This window comes from Aethalodelphis obliquidens, unplaced genomic scaffold (assembly GCF_003676395.1).
Source record: "Aethalodelphis obliquidens isolate GAN/ISIS:26980383/991018 unplaced genomic scaffold, ASM367639v1 scaffold6, whole genome shotgun sequence".
NCBI classification, from domain to species: Eukaryota; Metazoa; Chordata; class Mammalia; order Artiodactyla; family Delphinidae; genus Aethalodelphis; species Aethalodelphis obliquidens.
The window spans coordinates 26,747,152-26,765,090 of NW_020837950.1; the positions used below are offsets into that span (position 1 = coordinate 26,747,152).

Below are 17,939 nucleotides of genomic sequence, written 5' to 3' on the forward strand. Positions count from 1 at the left end.
AATGGCCTGTGGGACAAGGGAGAAAAGAGACAAAGTCTAAAGCTCACCAAAATGGGAAGCCTGTGGTAAGATGCTCACATAAGTCTGATGATGCAAGGACTTCACATACAGTGCCAGAATAAACAACAAGCTCTGCCTAAGAAAGAGACAACAAAGCAGCCAGCCTGTGGGAGAGAAATTACTCCTCGATATTTGTAACCACAACTCAGCTCTCAAACCATTAATCAAGTGTGAGAATGGAAAAAGATTTTAGCAGACATACGAGCTCTCACAGGATACTGGGAAAACTTTTTCCTCTCATTGGATATTACTGGAGGATAAATTTCTCCAAAACAATGATGTAAAACAAGAAAGAGAAAGATCCAGGATCCAGGAAATGAGGAATCTAGCAGAAGTCTGTGGAATGATGTAGCTGTGCAGCAAACCCAAGGAGTAACCAGTCCATGGGAAACCAGCCTATTTCCCAAAGCTATGGGAAATATTTCTTCAAGAATATTATGCTACTAGAATATTTAGTTTGATATTTTTCAAATTTTAAAAATTTACTAGAGAATTGTCAACATGCACAATAGTACAGTGAAGCCCCATGTACCCCTGGTTCAGCTTCAGCAGTTTCCAACTTTTGCCAACCTTGTTTCATCTTTATCCCACCCACGCTTCTTCATTTAATCTACACACATTTCAGTATACCCTCTAGCTGACAAGAATATTTCTAATTGGGGTAAAATACACATCACACAAAGCTTACCACCTCAACCATGTTTAAGGGTACAGTTATGTGGCATTAAGTGCATTCACATTGTTGGGCGATCATCACCATCTATCTCCGGAACTCTTTTCATTGTGCAAAACTGAAACTTTTTAACAACTTAGCAATTATTCCCATTCTAATTGTGCATGGGGGTGGTGAAAGTGGGAAAGGAGAGGGAGAAAAAGTGGACAAATGGGTAAATCTTCATCTTTCACAGGGAGAAGTCAATAGATTATGCCTACAACAGGAAAAAAAACTCAAAAACTAGTAATATAAGCATGATATTTAAGATATAGAAGTCAATGCCAAAAGGATTAACCAAAAGAATTAAAAGGGATTTCCTCTAGAGAGAGGAACGTGGAAGAGAACAAGGGATTGGTGGTTTCTGAAAGTCTTGTTTTGACTCTTTAAATTATTTTGCTATATTGACTTTAGTTAGCATGAAGATGAACTTAAGAAATTATATTAAACATTAGAAAAGATGGCATAGAAAATAGACATTAAATATGTGGATAATCTAAACAAGCTACTAAAGTATAAAACAATAATAAAATGTCTGTTTTGTGAGAATTAAAAAGAATAATTAGATAGAACTAAAATGCTGGGCCCCCCCCAAAAAAAAAAAAAAAAATATATATATATATAAAAGCACCAAGGTAAGAAATCAGAGTTAAAGTGTTCTCAGATTCATATACTGTCTAGAAGGGGACTAACGATATTGATTAACATTTTACTTTGTTATATTTTATACTCAGGTTAAAATTTCTAGCATAAGCACTTAAAGAAAAAAATGTAATTTCTTTTTAAAGACAAGTCCAACACATATATAGCAAGTCTGTGCCAGGCTCTGTTCTAAGCATTTTATATTGATGCTTTGCAACAATATTATGATCAACTGCAACTATTATCCCCATTTTTGGGTAAGGAAACTGAGAAATGAAGAGGTTAAATTAATTTGCCTAGATCAGTTTGTACTAAAGCTGAGATTCTAACTCAGACAGTTGAATTCCAGAGCTCATGCTCTTAACCATTATGCTAAATGAGGAAAACTAAATACATTTAAAAGAGGGCAGGAAAACAATAAAAAGTAAACAAAGAAATAAGAAAAATAAAAGCATAAAATAAGATGGTATGACAAGATATATAATCACTTATAACAATATGTCAATGGGCTATACTCCCCAGATAGAAGACAGAGATTGTCAGACTATATATATTTTTTAAATTCAGTGATATACTGTTAACCAACACACCTAAGACATAAGAATATAAAAACATTGAAAGTCAAAATATAGAGAAAGATATCCACCCCCCAAAAAAGCAAAGGACTTCAAGGAGGGAAAAAAAAGCACTAGAGATAAGGTGGGTCACCACATAGTAACAATGCTGTTTTAAATATGTATGCATCTAAGAATCTGGTTTCAAAACATGTGAAGCAAAATTGACACAACTGAAATGTAAAGTTGACAAATCCACCTCCCTAACCCAAAACTGCACCTTGGGTTTTAATCAACCAAAGTTCTAGCAAACATTTAAAGAACAAAACCAATAAACTCTACTCTTTCATGAATTATTCCAAAAAATAAGAAAGAAAGAATTCCTCAACTCATTTCACATGGTTAGAATAACCTTGATACTAAAACCTCTCTCAGCAGCTGAAACAAGAGAGACTAAGTATAGCATTTATTAACAAACCTGACCTAATTGATATATATGACATTGCACAATAATGAATGCTACAATTGAAAAATATACATTGTTTTCATTCAAACAAAAACATCATGAAAGCTGAGCACAAATTGGTCCATAAATAAAGTCGCCATAAATTTCAAAAAGCTGGAGAAATACAGACGGCAATCTCTGACCAATAATGTTAGAATTCAATAACTAAAGAACATTAGCTTTTTCTTTCAAAAATCTGAAAAGGAACATCAGAATAGCTTAAAAGCAAAGACGGCATAATAGGGACTTCCCTGGTGGTCCAGTGGTTAAGACTTCACACTTCCACTGCAAGGGGCATGTATTCAATCCCTGGTCCAGGAACTAAGATCCCGCGTGCTGTGTGGCAAAGCCAAAAAAATTTTTTTCTTAAATGCTAGGGCATGCTAACACACGTATATGAAATCTAAAAAAAAGAAAAAGAAATGTTCTGATGAACCTAGGGGCAGGACAGGAATAAAGACGCAGACATAGAGAATGGACTTGAGGACACGGGGAGGGGGAAAGGTAAGCTGGGACGAAGTGAGAGAGTAGCACTGACATATATACACTACCAAATGTGAAATAGATAGCTAGTGGGAAGCAGCTGCATAGCACAGGGAGACCAGCTCGGTGCTTTGTGACCACCTAGAGGGGTGGAATAGGGAGGGTGGGAGGGAGACGCAAGAGGGAGGGGACATGGGGATATATGTATACGTATAGCTGATTCACTTTGTTATACAGCATAAGCTAACACAACATTGTAAAGCAATTATACTCCAATAAAGATGTTAAAATAAATAAATAAAATGTAAACAAATGCTAGGGCTAAAATAATAAAAAATTAATTAATTAAAAAGTAAAGAAGGCATAATAGTGGTCAACAGAAAAAACTAAATCACAAACAATAGTAAAACATTGTGATATCTAGTTAATGCAAACAAGACTTATAGCTAAAAAATTATTAAAAGAGTTATAGCTAAAAGCCAAAAGAATATATAATGGAATTATAAAAAATAATCTGAAAAAGAGATAAAAAGAGGGGAAAGAGAATAAAGACAGATGAAACAAATAGATAACAAATAGCAAGATGGTAGATTTAAACCAAACCATATAAATAATATCACTGAAGATGAATGAATCTAAACAACCCAATTGAAAGGCAGAGATTATCAGATCGATTAAAACACCAGACTCAGCTATATACTGCCTATAAGAAACCCACTTTAAATATAAAGACAAAAGAAGGTTAAAAGTGACAGGATTAAAAAGATATACCATGCTAACACTAATCAAAGAAAACTGGAGTAGCTATATTAATACCAGGGTAGATTTCAGAGCAAGAATATTACCAGGTATAAGGAAACCCATTTAATAATATTAAAAGGGGTCAATATATTCAGGGGATTTACAATCCTAAATGTTTATTCACCTAATAACGGAGATTAAGAATACATGAAGCAAATACTGATTGAACTGCAAAGACAGACAGATCCACATTTGTATTTGGATAGTTCAAGTAAAAAGACCAATAAGATTATAAAAAAATGGACAAAAGATGTGAATAGTTCCTTCACAGAATGAGAAACACATGGCTAGTAAACATTTAAAAACACATAGGAGATCATTAAAAAACAGGGAAATGCAAATGAAAACCACAATGAGATACTATTCTACAACCACACAGTTGGCACAAATTTAAAAGTTGGGCAATATCAAGCATTAGAGAGATTGTTGCAAAGCAAGAGTGTTTATACAATGCTGGTAGGAGAACAATACAGAAATACCTAGTAGAGTTGAAGAAGCACATATATCAAAACCCCATAATTCACATACCACCATATATCCTGTTTCTACAAATGTAGACCAGGAGACATATATAACCATGATTGCAAAGCAGCAACAAAAACCATCACTGGAAACAGCCCAAATTTCCTTTGTCAGGACAACAAATCAATGAATGAATGAATAAACTATGGAATAGTCATACAATGAAAGACTATACAGGGGTAAGAATGAATGAACCACATCTGTATCACCATGCATAAATTTCCCAAATATAATATTGAGAGGGAAGAAGCAAAAAATACACACAATGTATTTCCATTTATACAATGTCCAAAACATGTAAAGCTAAACAAGAAATTGTTCAGCTATATAGTCTCCCATGATAAAATCATAAAGAAAAGCAAGGAATGAATAAATGCAAAACTCATCTTAGTGGGTACCTTTGGGAAAAGGGGTAGGAGAAAGTACTGAAGAGGGGGTCCTAGAAATATGGTGAGTATGTGGATATCAGTTTTATTTTTGATTCTCTACACAGAAATTATAAATGTTTTTTGCTATTGTTTTTTGGGAAAAGTTTTCAATTAGCAATAATCGTGCCTCGGATAAACATCATTGGCTACGATACTGCCACTGCACAAAGCCTGCTATTGTTTTTTGAACAAACAAATCTTATAATACATTTCATTGTTCATAATAAGGGCCATTTACTGAGCCTTGGCTTTCTATCACTCCTATATCAAAAACTTACATCGGCCATCTCATTCTCCCCCCATGACAACCCTTAGAAGATGTACTACTATTACTAATAAGAACAAAAGTATAAAGATTGAGTAACTTTCCAATATCATATAGCTAATAACTGTGACTATCAAAACATGATACCCCAGTCCTACCCTTACTGACATCAACAGTTTAAACTCCTTCATTACTTACAACTTAGGTGAGTCTTAGACAAAATGAAATCTTTCTTTGTGAATTAATGTTTCGTTCCACCTCTACACATTTCCCAAATAATAACTGCAATATCTACCTTCCTTTGAGATCTCACAGTCTAGTTGATAACAGACAAAGTCTTAGACTACATTAAGATAAGAGCTATATTAAAATCATGTAAAAGCACTACGGGAGAACCAAGAAGCAAGCACTCACGAGTTACTTCCGTCATTGGGAGGCAGGTAGACTTGCCCACGAGAAAACATTTTAAGGCAGGTGCTGAAAGATGAGTAGGAGTTATAACAGTGGCTCTGATAAGGGAAAAGCAAACGTGTAATTCGGTGGCAATGGTGGGGGTGAATTGCAGAAAGAAGGCACTAGAAGCCCAAAGACCAGTTAGCAGGTTGTTGCAATATTTTTGGCAAAAATGACAAATTCCTGTATTTTGCTTTTTTAGTAATTTGGAAGAAAATAAAATTGTCTCTGAAATTCTTACCATATGAGGACATAGAAAGGATTCCCACAAAAAAATGTAAACTATTGACATTACCTACAAATCAAAATATCAAAAACTTCCAAGGCTGCAAAGGATTATGGAAAGAGCACAGGCTCTAAAGCTGGCATAGAGGAGTTTCAGCTCCATCTCTACTTGTCTTCTCTGTATATGAAGTGAGAGGATAATATCCACTTTGTAGGGTTCTCATAAAGATCAACTGAGCCAAAGCCAAAGTGTCTACAGGGCATGTGGCAGATAGTATGTGTCCAGCAAGTCTTAGTTTTCTAGTCTTCTAGACTCAATGCAATAAATACTAACTAAAAATTTACACAAAAAGTGACCATTTGCTCTTTTTTCTTCTTTCTGTGGCCAGCTCTTGATACCAGAGTACACATGTAGGAAGCACTGTAACTCACATTTGCAAACTTGCCTGTGATGAAGATTCAGTGTCTGGACCTGCATGATTGGGTCTGCGGGGTCCTCGGCTACCTGGTTTAGAATTCGTCATTACAAATGGTGTCATGTCGCTTTCACTTTTTCCATGACAATGCCGTTTGTGAGGACATAGATCTATACAGACCTCAGTCCTCTGCACAAAGGAAATCACGTCAAGCAAAAACGAAATAAGTGTCTGACGTGTGTGTGTGTATATATACTTTTCCTTCAAAAACCCCAAAATGACATTACTTTACAACCTCTTCTCAAGAGCATTCTCTAACTCTTCACGATCACACTCTCCTCAGGGTACACACTGGACAAATAACACATGGTGTCAACATTAAAAACATCTTTTGCCTCCTTTGCACTTTGAGCTCTGTCAAGGCAGGGTCCAGGTGTCACTCACTCATTTTTGTTTCTCCAGTAGCAAGAATGGCATATGGGAACAGCTTAGGAAAATGCTTTTTGTGTGGCATGCTTAACATAAAATAGGAATATTGATGTTTGCTATGTCATTGCTTCACAGAAATGTGGAAAAGCTGTCTCCGTGTTTGTAAGTGATTGCAAATTCTTTACTTGAAAGAGGAAATATAGGACTTCCCTGGTGGCACAGTGGTTAAGAATCCACCTGTCAGTGCAGGGGACATGGGTTCTAGCCCTAGTCCGGGAAGATCCCACATGCCGCAGAGCAACTAAGCCCGTGAGCCACAACTACTGGGCCTGTGCTCCAGAGCCTGCAAGCCACAACTACTGAGCCCACGTGCCACAACTACTGAAGTCCACGCTCATAGAGCCCGTGTTCCACAACAAGAGAAGCCACCACAATGAGAAGCTCACGCACGGCAAAGAAGAGTAGCCCCCACTCGCCGCAACTACAGAACGCCTGCGCGCAGCAGCAAAGACCCGACGCAGCTGAAAATAAATTAATTTTTTTTAAGAAGAGGAGACAGTTAAAAATTCAAGTAATTGCCATTCAAAAATTGTGACCTGATGTATTTTCAAATGAAAACATTTATATATTATTACAACTAACATTCATTAAGAATATTAGACGTAACTATTCTATGTGAAACTTTGAGGTTGTGGAGAGCAAAGATTCCCTGATCTAGAAACAGTGCCCTGTGCCTGAAGCTAATTCAGAAGGGATGAGGGCCCCAAAAGTGATAAGAAAAACCACCACACCAAGTAGAAACGCATTTCACTATCACAACACAGGAGGATGGAGGGTTCCAGAAGGATGTCTCCAAGAAAATAAAAACAAAAGAAACGGATGAAGTATGTGATACGTTTGAACATGTCAAGAAATAATTTACATTTCTGGCAGACAGTGACAGTGTCGGGGTGAATTAGTGAAAGAATCACAGAACAGGAAGCCAACAACAACAAAGTATTGACTCTCAGGCCAAAATAAAAACCGTACAAGAAAAGAAAGTCATAGGATGTTAGGCTCACTTGCACACAATATTTACATAAAACTGTGATGCAAAAACTAAATGATAATTTAAACAAAATTTGTTTAATTCCCAAATACTCACATTAGAAAATGGAGAAGAGAAAGTTTGCTTTGTGAGCAGATACTGTAAGCAGGCCTAAAAAAAAATCTAATCTGACATAATAGGAAGTCAATGTTATATTTTCAACTAGAACATCAAATAATAGCTGTATAGGCATGCTCTTTAGAAACATAAAGTAAATCCTAGTAAAAGTGAAAAGACTCAAAAGCATTGGCTTTGAGGAGAATAAATAAGAAGCAGAGAGGAGTGACATATTGTTGTTGGGTATTATAACTCTCACAGTACTATCTGAGTTTTTAAACTATGCACGTATGTTACTAAGATAAAACTAAAAGTTAAGTTAGAAAAATAAAGATAATAAAGAGAAGGAAAATGGTAGACCTAGGTCCCAAACTAGTCAGCACCTGTTTGCAGGTAGGAGGGCATGCCATGGAAGGAGGCATGTGGAAACATGCACGTGTGCTTTTGACTGTGCCAGTGACTGGGATGCTGCTGCTATTTAGTGACAGGGCCAATAAGAGGTCCTGCTAAGTACAGAACAGCCACACACACCAAGGAATGGCCAGAACAACTGCCAGTGGCACCTCCACTGGAAAACACTGCAGGAGATGGGAAAAAGAGTAAAGAAACATACAATGAGAAGGGGAAACGGACAGAAGAGAGGGAGCACAAAGCAAAAGGAAACTATCACATTAGAAGATATAAAATAATAAAATGGCAGAAAAAAGTTGAACCATATTGGTAATCATAAAAATTATAAATCCATTAAACAGTCCTGTTTCACCAAAGGTAAAGATTAAGATGAAAAAATATTTACACGTAAGTACTGATAAAAATAAAGTAGATTTAGTAATATTAATATGATATAAAAATGAATACAAGGAAAAAGCATCAAATAAAACAAAGAATAATAAGCTCATATTAATAAAGCTTATAGCCCACCAAAACTATAGAGTAATCATGAACTTTTGTGCATCTAACAACAGAGTTTTGAAATATACAAGAAAAAATCTGCTACAAATGCTGGGATATATTGAAAACTTAATTAAGACAGTGAGAAATTCTCTCAGAAATTGAAAAAGAAAGAAAGAATTTGGTTAATATAGTTTATAAGCTTATTCTCTTATGGACAGAAGTCTATGTATGACTTTACACATATAGGTAAATATGTATGTGTGTGTATATATACATATGAAACACACACATGAATGAGAGAAACAAAGATTGGTAATCAGCAAAAGAAAATTATTTTCAAACACGCTTGAAGTATTCACAAATATTAGAACTCATGCAGGCTACATTCTCTGACAATTAAACAAAAAAGAAGAAAAGAAGGAAGGAAGGGAGGAAGGGAGGAAGATTTTTAACAACCAAAGAATAAGCCAATCTATCCACTTGGATTTTATTTAAAATTCTAACTAAATCTTGGAGTAAACAGAAAATAAAGCAGAATGGTTTTTGAGGAAAAATGTGTTATTAAAATTATCTTAAGAAACGGAAAAAACCTGAAAACAAACATCTTTAATGCAGCTAAATGCTTCTATAGAACAGACTTTTCCTCAACAGATGGGAGCTGAGGCTGAATAGAGAAAGTGATGGGCTGGGGGAGATATGCATTTGTGGTACTCAGATACTGCCCGGTACTCAGATACTGGGGAGGTCTCTGGAAGCCACAGATGTGTCCACGAGAAAAAGAATCATCGAAATATCTGTCAAAATCGGATGTTGTGAAGCCAACCTAAGAACTTTCCTTTTCATTACCTTGCCTTCAACCAGGTCAACCAGGTTTAACTAGGTCAGAAGCTTTGATGAACAATCGGAAATCAGAGAAGCAGGGAAAAAATGAAGATGAACACACCCCCTCCTCCAATAGAGCTAAGAAAGGAACTTAACCTTAAATCCGATTTGGAGTTTTAACTATTTCATAGATTAATTATTCTAAATACCAAAATGAGACTATGTGTTGCAACTGAAGTGGCCATATGTATCAGCCGGGGTCCCAGCAGGAAACAGATGGCACTCAAACTGGGTAATTGAGGAGAGTTTTATACAGGGACATTTTACTATGGTGTGAGCAGGGTCTGAGGAAAGCAACAAGGATGGCGCAGAACCTCCGGGCCTGCAGCAGCAGGAAGTCAACAGCACCACAGAAGGTGCTGGGGCAGAAGGGGCTTCCAAAGCCTGCAGAGAGTAGTGGCTTGCTGAGGGCTGCCTGGCAGGAGAGGAGTTCTTTAGCAGAGCCAACCCACTGCAATCCAGTAGATGGGGGGACAGGAAGAATAAATACTTTGTCTTCTCCCTCCTCCTACCCAGACTCTACCATTTCCTGCTAATGCTTCCTGATGATCAAGTCCAAACTGAAGCCAAAGGACAATGCCATCCATATAGGTCTTCTCCCAGGGCCAAGAGCAGGGAAAGGTGGAGAGTGGATCCCAATGGACACATAGAAAATATCCAGTACAATAGATAAGCAACAAGGTCCTGCTGTAGAGCACAGGGAACTATATTCAATATCTTGTAGTAAACTGTAATGGAAAAGAATATGAAAAAGAAAGTATGTATATATATGTAGAACTGAATCACTTCACTGTACACCAGAAACTAACACAACACTGTAAATTAACTATACTTCAATTTAAAAAAGAATATATCCAGTACACAATAAGACTTAAGGCCACCAGACAAACAGAGCCTACCTGTGTTTTCTTCTAAAGAGAAGGGAAGAACTACCCCCACTAGGTAAATGTAAAGGTACAGTGGGGAAAATTAGGAAGTTACTTTTATGAGCGTGCCCTGAGTGTTGTACTCGTGGACTGTACAAATATAATGTATAACAGAACATGATTATAAATTAATTACTGACTTAATAATTCAGGGAAGTGATAAATTCTTCTAGGAATAAATAGTGAGAGGAAATTTAATCCTGGTTCTGGGACTTGACTTTCTGGGCTCCAACCCTGTACTTGTGTTTTTTGTTTTCTGATAATCATAATGTCTTCAGCTACAAAGACTCCTGACTCCCTCTTCATTTACTGTAGTCCTGTTTAACACTTGTCCTTTTTGTCTTAACTACTTTTGCCTCTACTATTCTACTGCAATTATTCTTTTATCTTTCAGTTAAGTCTCTTTGCATTCAGGCATTTATGCACAGAATTCCTCCATCTACTGAAAGACACTTTTCTCGCCTTTGAAAGAAAACCTCTCCTCTTCTTTTCATCCATCAGAGCATTGCATTCATCTAGGCTGGCTTCAGCCTCTGATTGTCACTATGCTAATCTGAGCCCCATTTGGGAGGACGGAATGGTATACTGGAAAAAGCATCATGATGATGATAATAGCTATTATGTATTAAGCCCTCAGCAGGGGGTAGGCACTTTGCTAAGCACTTTACATGTGTAGGGTAAAAAATTTTCCTTGACCCTCTAAGGGTCCCTGGCTGGGCCTGAAAATTAAACTGACAAAGACAGATTAACAAGAGAAAAGCATGCAAACTTTATGTGATATAAGTTTTACATGACATGGGAGACTTCCCAAGGAAATGAAGACCAGACAAAATAGTTAAACCTGAGTACTTTTATGCTGGGTTTGATGAAGAGTAGACAGTTGTGGAGGAATATGATAGGTCAAGGAGTATGTGCTAACTTGGGGGAAACTTAGCAAGGCCTGCTTATTCAGATTCTTCTCAATGTCCCTCTGTCTTCTGAGATAAGAATGCGCCTTTCCTCCAGGTATAGGGAGAACACCTCTCACATGAATGTTTTATGACCTGTTTCAGGGGCTGAGGATCAGAGAGACCTTCCTGTTTCTGCCACTTTCTTAAACTCCTTCAGTTTCCAAAGTGCCATGTTTTGGGAGAGCGAGAACTTGTCCTGAACCCCATCACATGCTTTCTGCCTTCTGATTCTACCCCTTTTAGCCATGAAGAATCTGAGGTTTCCTTGAGTTTAAGAAGATCACAGAGCTGGTAAGTAGTGAACCTAAAATTGTAAGCTGGTGTAACTGATCCAAGACTGTGCTCTGACTACGCTCAATGGTCTCTCCATTCATATTTTCTTTATGTTAATTTATCTCTACACCTCGCTACCTTTGTGACCTTAGAGAATTCACTCAACCTTTCTGTGCCTCAGTTTCCTTATCTGCAAAATGAGGATGATAATAAACCTGGGTCTTCCTCTTTGGCAGTGTTGTTGAGAAAATTTCTTGGATGTTTATGGGAGTTGAGGCATTTAAAACTGACTTGCTGGGAGGCAGTGTTTCATTGTTGTTGTTGATAAACAGTATTTGTACCTATGACTCCAGGCTACACTCTCTCCTAAGAAGAGATCTCAAAGTAAATAGTCCTTTTAGGAACCCACCTTGACTCCCTGCCCTCCTTGATGACTACAGGGCTGGTTCTCTTTTCCGGAGATGTATTTCAGCATCATCTAGCCTCTCAGTACTGTAAGAAGGACATTCATCCTGTTCCAGAACTTTGGGGCAGGGGCAATGGCTCCTGGACAAAATGCACTATGAAAGCTCTTCCCCTAGAGTCAAGCATTTTTTTCCACCGGGCTTTTTTCTGTTTCCCTTTCAAAAATAATAATAATAAAGTTCTCTTATTACATAACTATGGGACAAGGGATCAAACAGTGCTTAAAATGCAAAAAGTGCCCTACATTCCAACTGCTGTTGCCCAGAAGAAACACCCTTTGCAAGACTTAAATAAACCCTTTAACTCTTACCTGCCTCTGATTATGAAAATTACAAAGAGCACCATGCCTTTATCTGTTATTTCCCAGGACATAATGTGATAAGCAAAATACCCCAACTCCTGGAATTCTGGCCTAATTCTAGAAACAAATCAACCCAAGAATTTTATAAACACTCATTTGATTTTCATTATTTTCTTATCAAACACAAATTACAGATTTTCATTGCCCAACATAACTAAGCAAAATAATGGGCTCCATAAATATATTCCGAGAATTAGGCCTAGTAAATCAATTATGTCAGTTAAATTCAAATGTCTTATTTTAATTAATTCCATTTTGATATATGCTATTAAATACCTATTTAAACCTGGCACTCATGAAAATGGGCTAATGGCATCTTTTTTTTTAATTTTTATTGAAATATAGTTGATTTATGATGTTGTGTAAGTTTCAGGTATACAGCAAAATGATTCGGTTATACATATATATAAATATATATATATTCTTTTTCTTTTTTAAATTTTATTGGAGTATAATTGCTTTACAATGGTGTGTTAGTTTCTACTTTACAACAAAGTGAATCAGCTATACATACACACATATCCCCATATCTCTTCCCTCTGGCGTCTCCCTCCCTCCCACCCTCCCTATCCCACCCCTCTAGGTGGTCACAAAGCACAGAGCTGATCTCCCTGTGCTATGCGGCTGCTTCCCACTAGCTATCTATTTTACATTTGGTAGTGTATATATGTCCATGCCACTCTCTCACTTTGTCCCAGCTTACCCTTCCCACTCCACATGTCCTCAAGTCCATTCTCTATGTCTGCGTCTTTACTCCTGTCCTGCCCTAGCTTCTTCAGAAGCTTTTTTTTTTAGATTCCATATATATATATATTAGCATACGGTATTTGTTTTTCTCTTTCTGACTTACTTCACTCTGTATGACAGACTCTAGGTCCACCCACCTCACTGCAAATAACTCAGTTTCGCTTCTTTTTATGGTGGAGTAATATTCCATTCTATATATGTGCCACATCTTCTTTATCCATTCATCTGTCGATGGACACTTAGGTTGCTTCAGTGTCCTGGCTATTGTAAATAGTGCTGCAGTGAACATTGTGGTACATGACTCTTTTTGAATTATGGTTTCCTCAGGGTATATGCCCAATAGAGGGATGGCTGGATCATATGGTAGTTCTATATTTAGGTTTTTAAAGAACCTCCATACTGTTCTCCATAGTGACTATCAATTTACATTCCCACCAACAGTGCAAGAGGGTTACCTTTTCTCCACACCCTCTCCAGCATTTACTGTTTGTAGATTTTTTGATGATGGCCATTCTGACCAGTGTGAGGTGATACCCCATTGTAGTTTTGATTTGCATTTATCTAATAATTAGTGATGTTGAGCATCCTTTCTTGTGTTTGTTGGCAATCTATATATCTTCTATGGAGAAATGTCTATTTAGGTCTTCTGCCAATTTTTTGATTGGGCTGTTTGTTTTTTTGATATTGAGCTGCATGAGCTGCTTGTAAATTTTGGAGATTAATCCTTTGTCAGTTGATTCATTTGCAAATATTTTCTCCCAATCTGATGGTTGTCTTTTCGTTTTGTTTATAGTTTCCTTTGCTGCACAAAAGCTTTTAAGATTCATTAGGTCCCATTTGTTTACTTTTGTTTTTATTTCCATTTCTCTAGGAGGTGGGTCAAAAAGGATCTTGCTGTGATTTATGTCACAGAGTGTTCTGCCTATGTTTACCTCTAAGAGTTTTATAGTGTCTGGTCTTATATTTAGGTCCTTAATCCATTTTGAGTTTATATTTGTGTATGGTGTTAGGGAGTGATCTAATTTCATTCTTTTACATGTAGCTGTCTAGTTTTCCCAGCACCACTTATTGAAGAGGCTGCCTTTTCTCCATTGTATATTCTTGCCTCCTTTATCAAAAATAAGGTCACCATATGTGTGTGGGTTTATCTCTGGGTTTTCTATCCTGCTCCATTGACCTATACCTCTGTTTTGGTGCCAGTAACATACTGTCTTGATTACTGTAGCTTTCTAGTATAGTCTGAAGTTGAATAATAGTGGTGAGAGTGACAACCTTGTCTTGTTCCTGATCTTAGAGGAAATGGTTTCTGTTTTTCACCATTGAGAACAATGTTGGCTGTGGGTTTGTCATATATGGCCTTTATTATGTTGAGGTAAATTCCCTCTATGCCTACTTTCTGGAGGGTTTTTATCATAAATGGGTGTTGAATTTTGTCAAAAGCCTTTTCTGCATCTATTGAGATGATCATATGGTTTTTCTCCTTCAATATGTTAAAATGGTGTATCACAGTGATTGATTTGCGTATATTGAAGAAACTTCGCATTCCTGTTCCACATGTAGATGTATTTCTGATGTATTTGTGGGGAGGAAGGTGATCTCCACGTCTTACTCCTCCACCATCTTGAAGGTCTCTCTTGGCATCCTTTTGTAACGAGTAAAAAAATCACAAACTTCAGAGTCAGCTGCATCTTTCTTTGACCATATCAGCAAATATTTATGAATCATACAATGCTTCAGATAATGAGGCACAACTCTGGGCTTTCTTTCTTAGTTCCCATTTCCCAGGAGAAGAGAGAAGAGCTGGGGATAGGTAGACTTAGAGAGCTAGACCTGAAGAGAGGTGGGTCATATCCAGATATTAGTACCTATAGAATGTCAAACCCACAAGTTAATGGGCAAGAATTCCTTACAATCTGCCTAAGCAGGAATGTGGGTTTATTTTTTTGTCTCTAATTAAAAAAAAAATTCTAGAACTCCTACATACTAGTTCACCCTGGACAACTTAACTTCTTTGAATCTCTGTCCTTATTTTTTTTTTTTTGGCTGAAAAACTACTGAAGGATTCATTTATTTTATTTACATAAGAAATACTTTTATAAGGCTTAGTATGTGCCTGGCACTATTTTAATCATTCTACAAATATTAATTCATTTGATCCTAATAACAACCCCATGAAGCAAATAATACTATCATCTCTCTTTTACAGATGGAGAAATTGAAGCACAGAGAAATTAAGTACTCTGCCCAGGGTCACAGAGCTAGAGATCTACAGAGCCAGATATCAAACCCAGGAGGCTGACTGCAGAGTTGGTGCTTTTAACCACGATACAAGCTGCAACTGCTCTGGGAGGCTGAGGAAATGGAACTCAGAAGGAAGGAGGAAATGCAAGAACCAGTGGTAGGAAACTGGTAAATGTCTCAGTTAATCCAAACTTGTGTTGGCTATTTACAACATATAATAATAGTGATAAATCTGGGGTGTGTTAAAAACAGGATGAAATTAAAACCATGTATTGATACAACAGTAACATGTAACATGAGAGGAGGAGTAGAGTTAGTGTTCTGTTCTATCTTGTTAAGGAGGGGCTTAATTTAACAGTTATGCAAGTTAACATAAAACAAAAGGAGATAAAATGTAAATACTAATCTTGTAGAGGAAAATAAAGGGAGAATAAAGAGAACATAATCCAATGGAAAGAACGAAATGAGAGAAAAAGAAACAAAACTCCCAAAATCCCAATCCAACAGATTTTTTCAAAAATTTTAGCAAGCTGATCCTACAATTTATATGAAAGAATAAAGGGTTTTAAATAGCTAGGACAGTTACTATAAAGCTAGATTACTCAAAAATGTGTTACTGGCACAGGGATATACAAATAATCTATTGAAAAGAATACCTGTCTGATAGCTTAGAACATGATAGAAGTTAAAATCCATGACTTTGTTCTAAAACATCAGCATAAAAAAGTATCAAAACTGTAATGTTTGGTGAATCAAGCAAATTGCAAAAAGATAATATACAAGATGATGTTACCTATGTAAAAATTTAAGATACCATGGACATACAGGTAATAAAAAAACCAAAAACATACAGAGGAACAACACATAGTAACTAAAGCATAATGGTTACCTCTGAGCAGAGTTGAGAGAATAGAGCATGAGGCTTTAGTTGTATCTGTTGCATTTTTTTTCCATACCAAAAAAAAAAAACAAAAACCTGAAGCTCTTATGGCAAAAAATTTAACATCTACTTAATCTCAGTTGAGAAAATAGCTGTTACATTTTCTGAACTTTTCTGTATGTCTGAAATATTTTGTACTTAAAATATTTTTTAAATCTAAAAACACAGAGAAAGAAAATAAAAGGGAAGAGACAGAGAGGAAAAAGAAGGAGGAAGAAGGAAAAGAAACTAATATAAAACCTCAGTGTTGCAAGAATTTTATTAATACCTGCATTCAGTGGTATTTGGGTGCCATCACAGTCCTCAGGGATACCATCCCCTTTCCCAACTTAGGCCAGTGGTCCCTGGACAGCTCAACTGGCAGTCCTCCTAAAGAGCCCCAAAGCCTTTCTAACCCCCAAATATTTGGCTGTTTAGCGATGCAGAAAAACACATTGCTCTTAGGTGAAGGACTCAGTGGAAATGTTGACCAACTTTCTCTGTTCCCTACCCAGATTTAGAGATGACACTGGGTCACTGACCTTTTCATAACCTCCACTGGTCCAGGTCTTCCCTTTTCATTGCCAGACCCCCAGGCTGTTCTCTAGTTAATTTATGCCTCCTGAAGGGGGTCAAGCTTATTATTGCCTGCATATATGATCCTTCCTTCTATTGGAGGGATAATGGTCCCGCCTGACTTGGGCCACGTGGGGAAATGATGGGGCATAGAGTTGCCTTCCAAGGCCCCTCACAGCAGCTCTTCCACCTCTGGCCCCAACTGGCCCTGATGCCACTGGGGTCCATCTCTACCCACTACAGACCACACTCTGGTTAGCATAGATCTCCAAGGAGAGCCCTGTATTGGAGATCGAGACACTTGCTGGAGACTTAGGAGAAGCCTTGGGGCTTCCCACCCCCATGAACCCCCCCAACTACCTCCCAGGCACTGTTCTTTTCCTTTTTCTTCTAACCATTCCCTACCGTTTCAGACTTGCTTTCCTCTCCTCTAACTCCCCTCTGTAAACCCTGACCCAGCCCCCTTTTTATTAAGCTATCTCTTCTATAGACACTTACCCTGAAGATGCCTCACCTGGGAATTTCTACAATCCATGGTGCAAAGCTCCCAGCAGCCTGATGATATGATGGGCAGGGAGATCAGTCAGCAGGCTTCCAGCCTAGAAGGGCACTTTGCCAGGTAAGGGGCGTCTCTCCCAAAAGGAAGACCTTGTTAATCCTTGGCCCTGGATAACTCATTGGTTCTGTCTAACATAAACCTCTTTGAGATGAAATATAAAACAAAAGAAGAGCTACTGCTACCAGACTCTGGTGGAGTCCACCTTATGCAGAGGTGGTCAGTCCAGAGCCTGACACATAACTTCATTAGGGCATACACAGGATTTTTTTTCCCGAATAGATACACATTTTAATGTATGAGTTTTGACTAAAGTATTTTCACAGCTGATACAGTTTTGGGGGTGTGGATTCCTATGCTGAAGACATGTATTTTTAAATTTACTACACCGATTTAATAATTTGATCATTTATCTCTAAGTCCATTAGTATAATCATCAGGCTCACAGGATTTCTCTCCTGCAGTTATTAACTCATGACAAAACCCATGATCTGACTGTAAACACACGTT

General features: G+C 37.3%; 2 pseudogenes; both read right to left on the reverse strand.

Moving 5' to 3' along the window:
- LOC113619247 (cytosolic beta-glucosidase-like) overlaps positions 1–17,939 on the reverse strand; it is a 71,559-nt pseudogene that overhangs the window by 23,967 nt on the left and 29,653 nt on the right.
- Positions 4,763–4,879, reverse strand: LOC113619328 (uncharacterized; annotated as a pseudogene).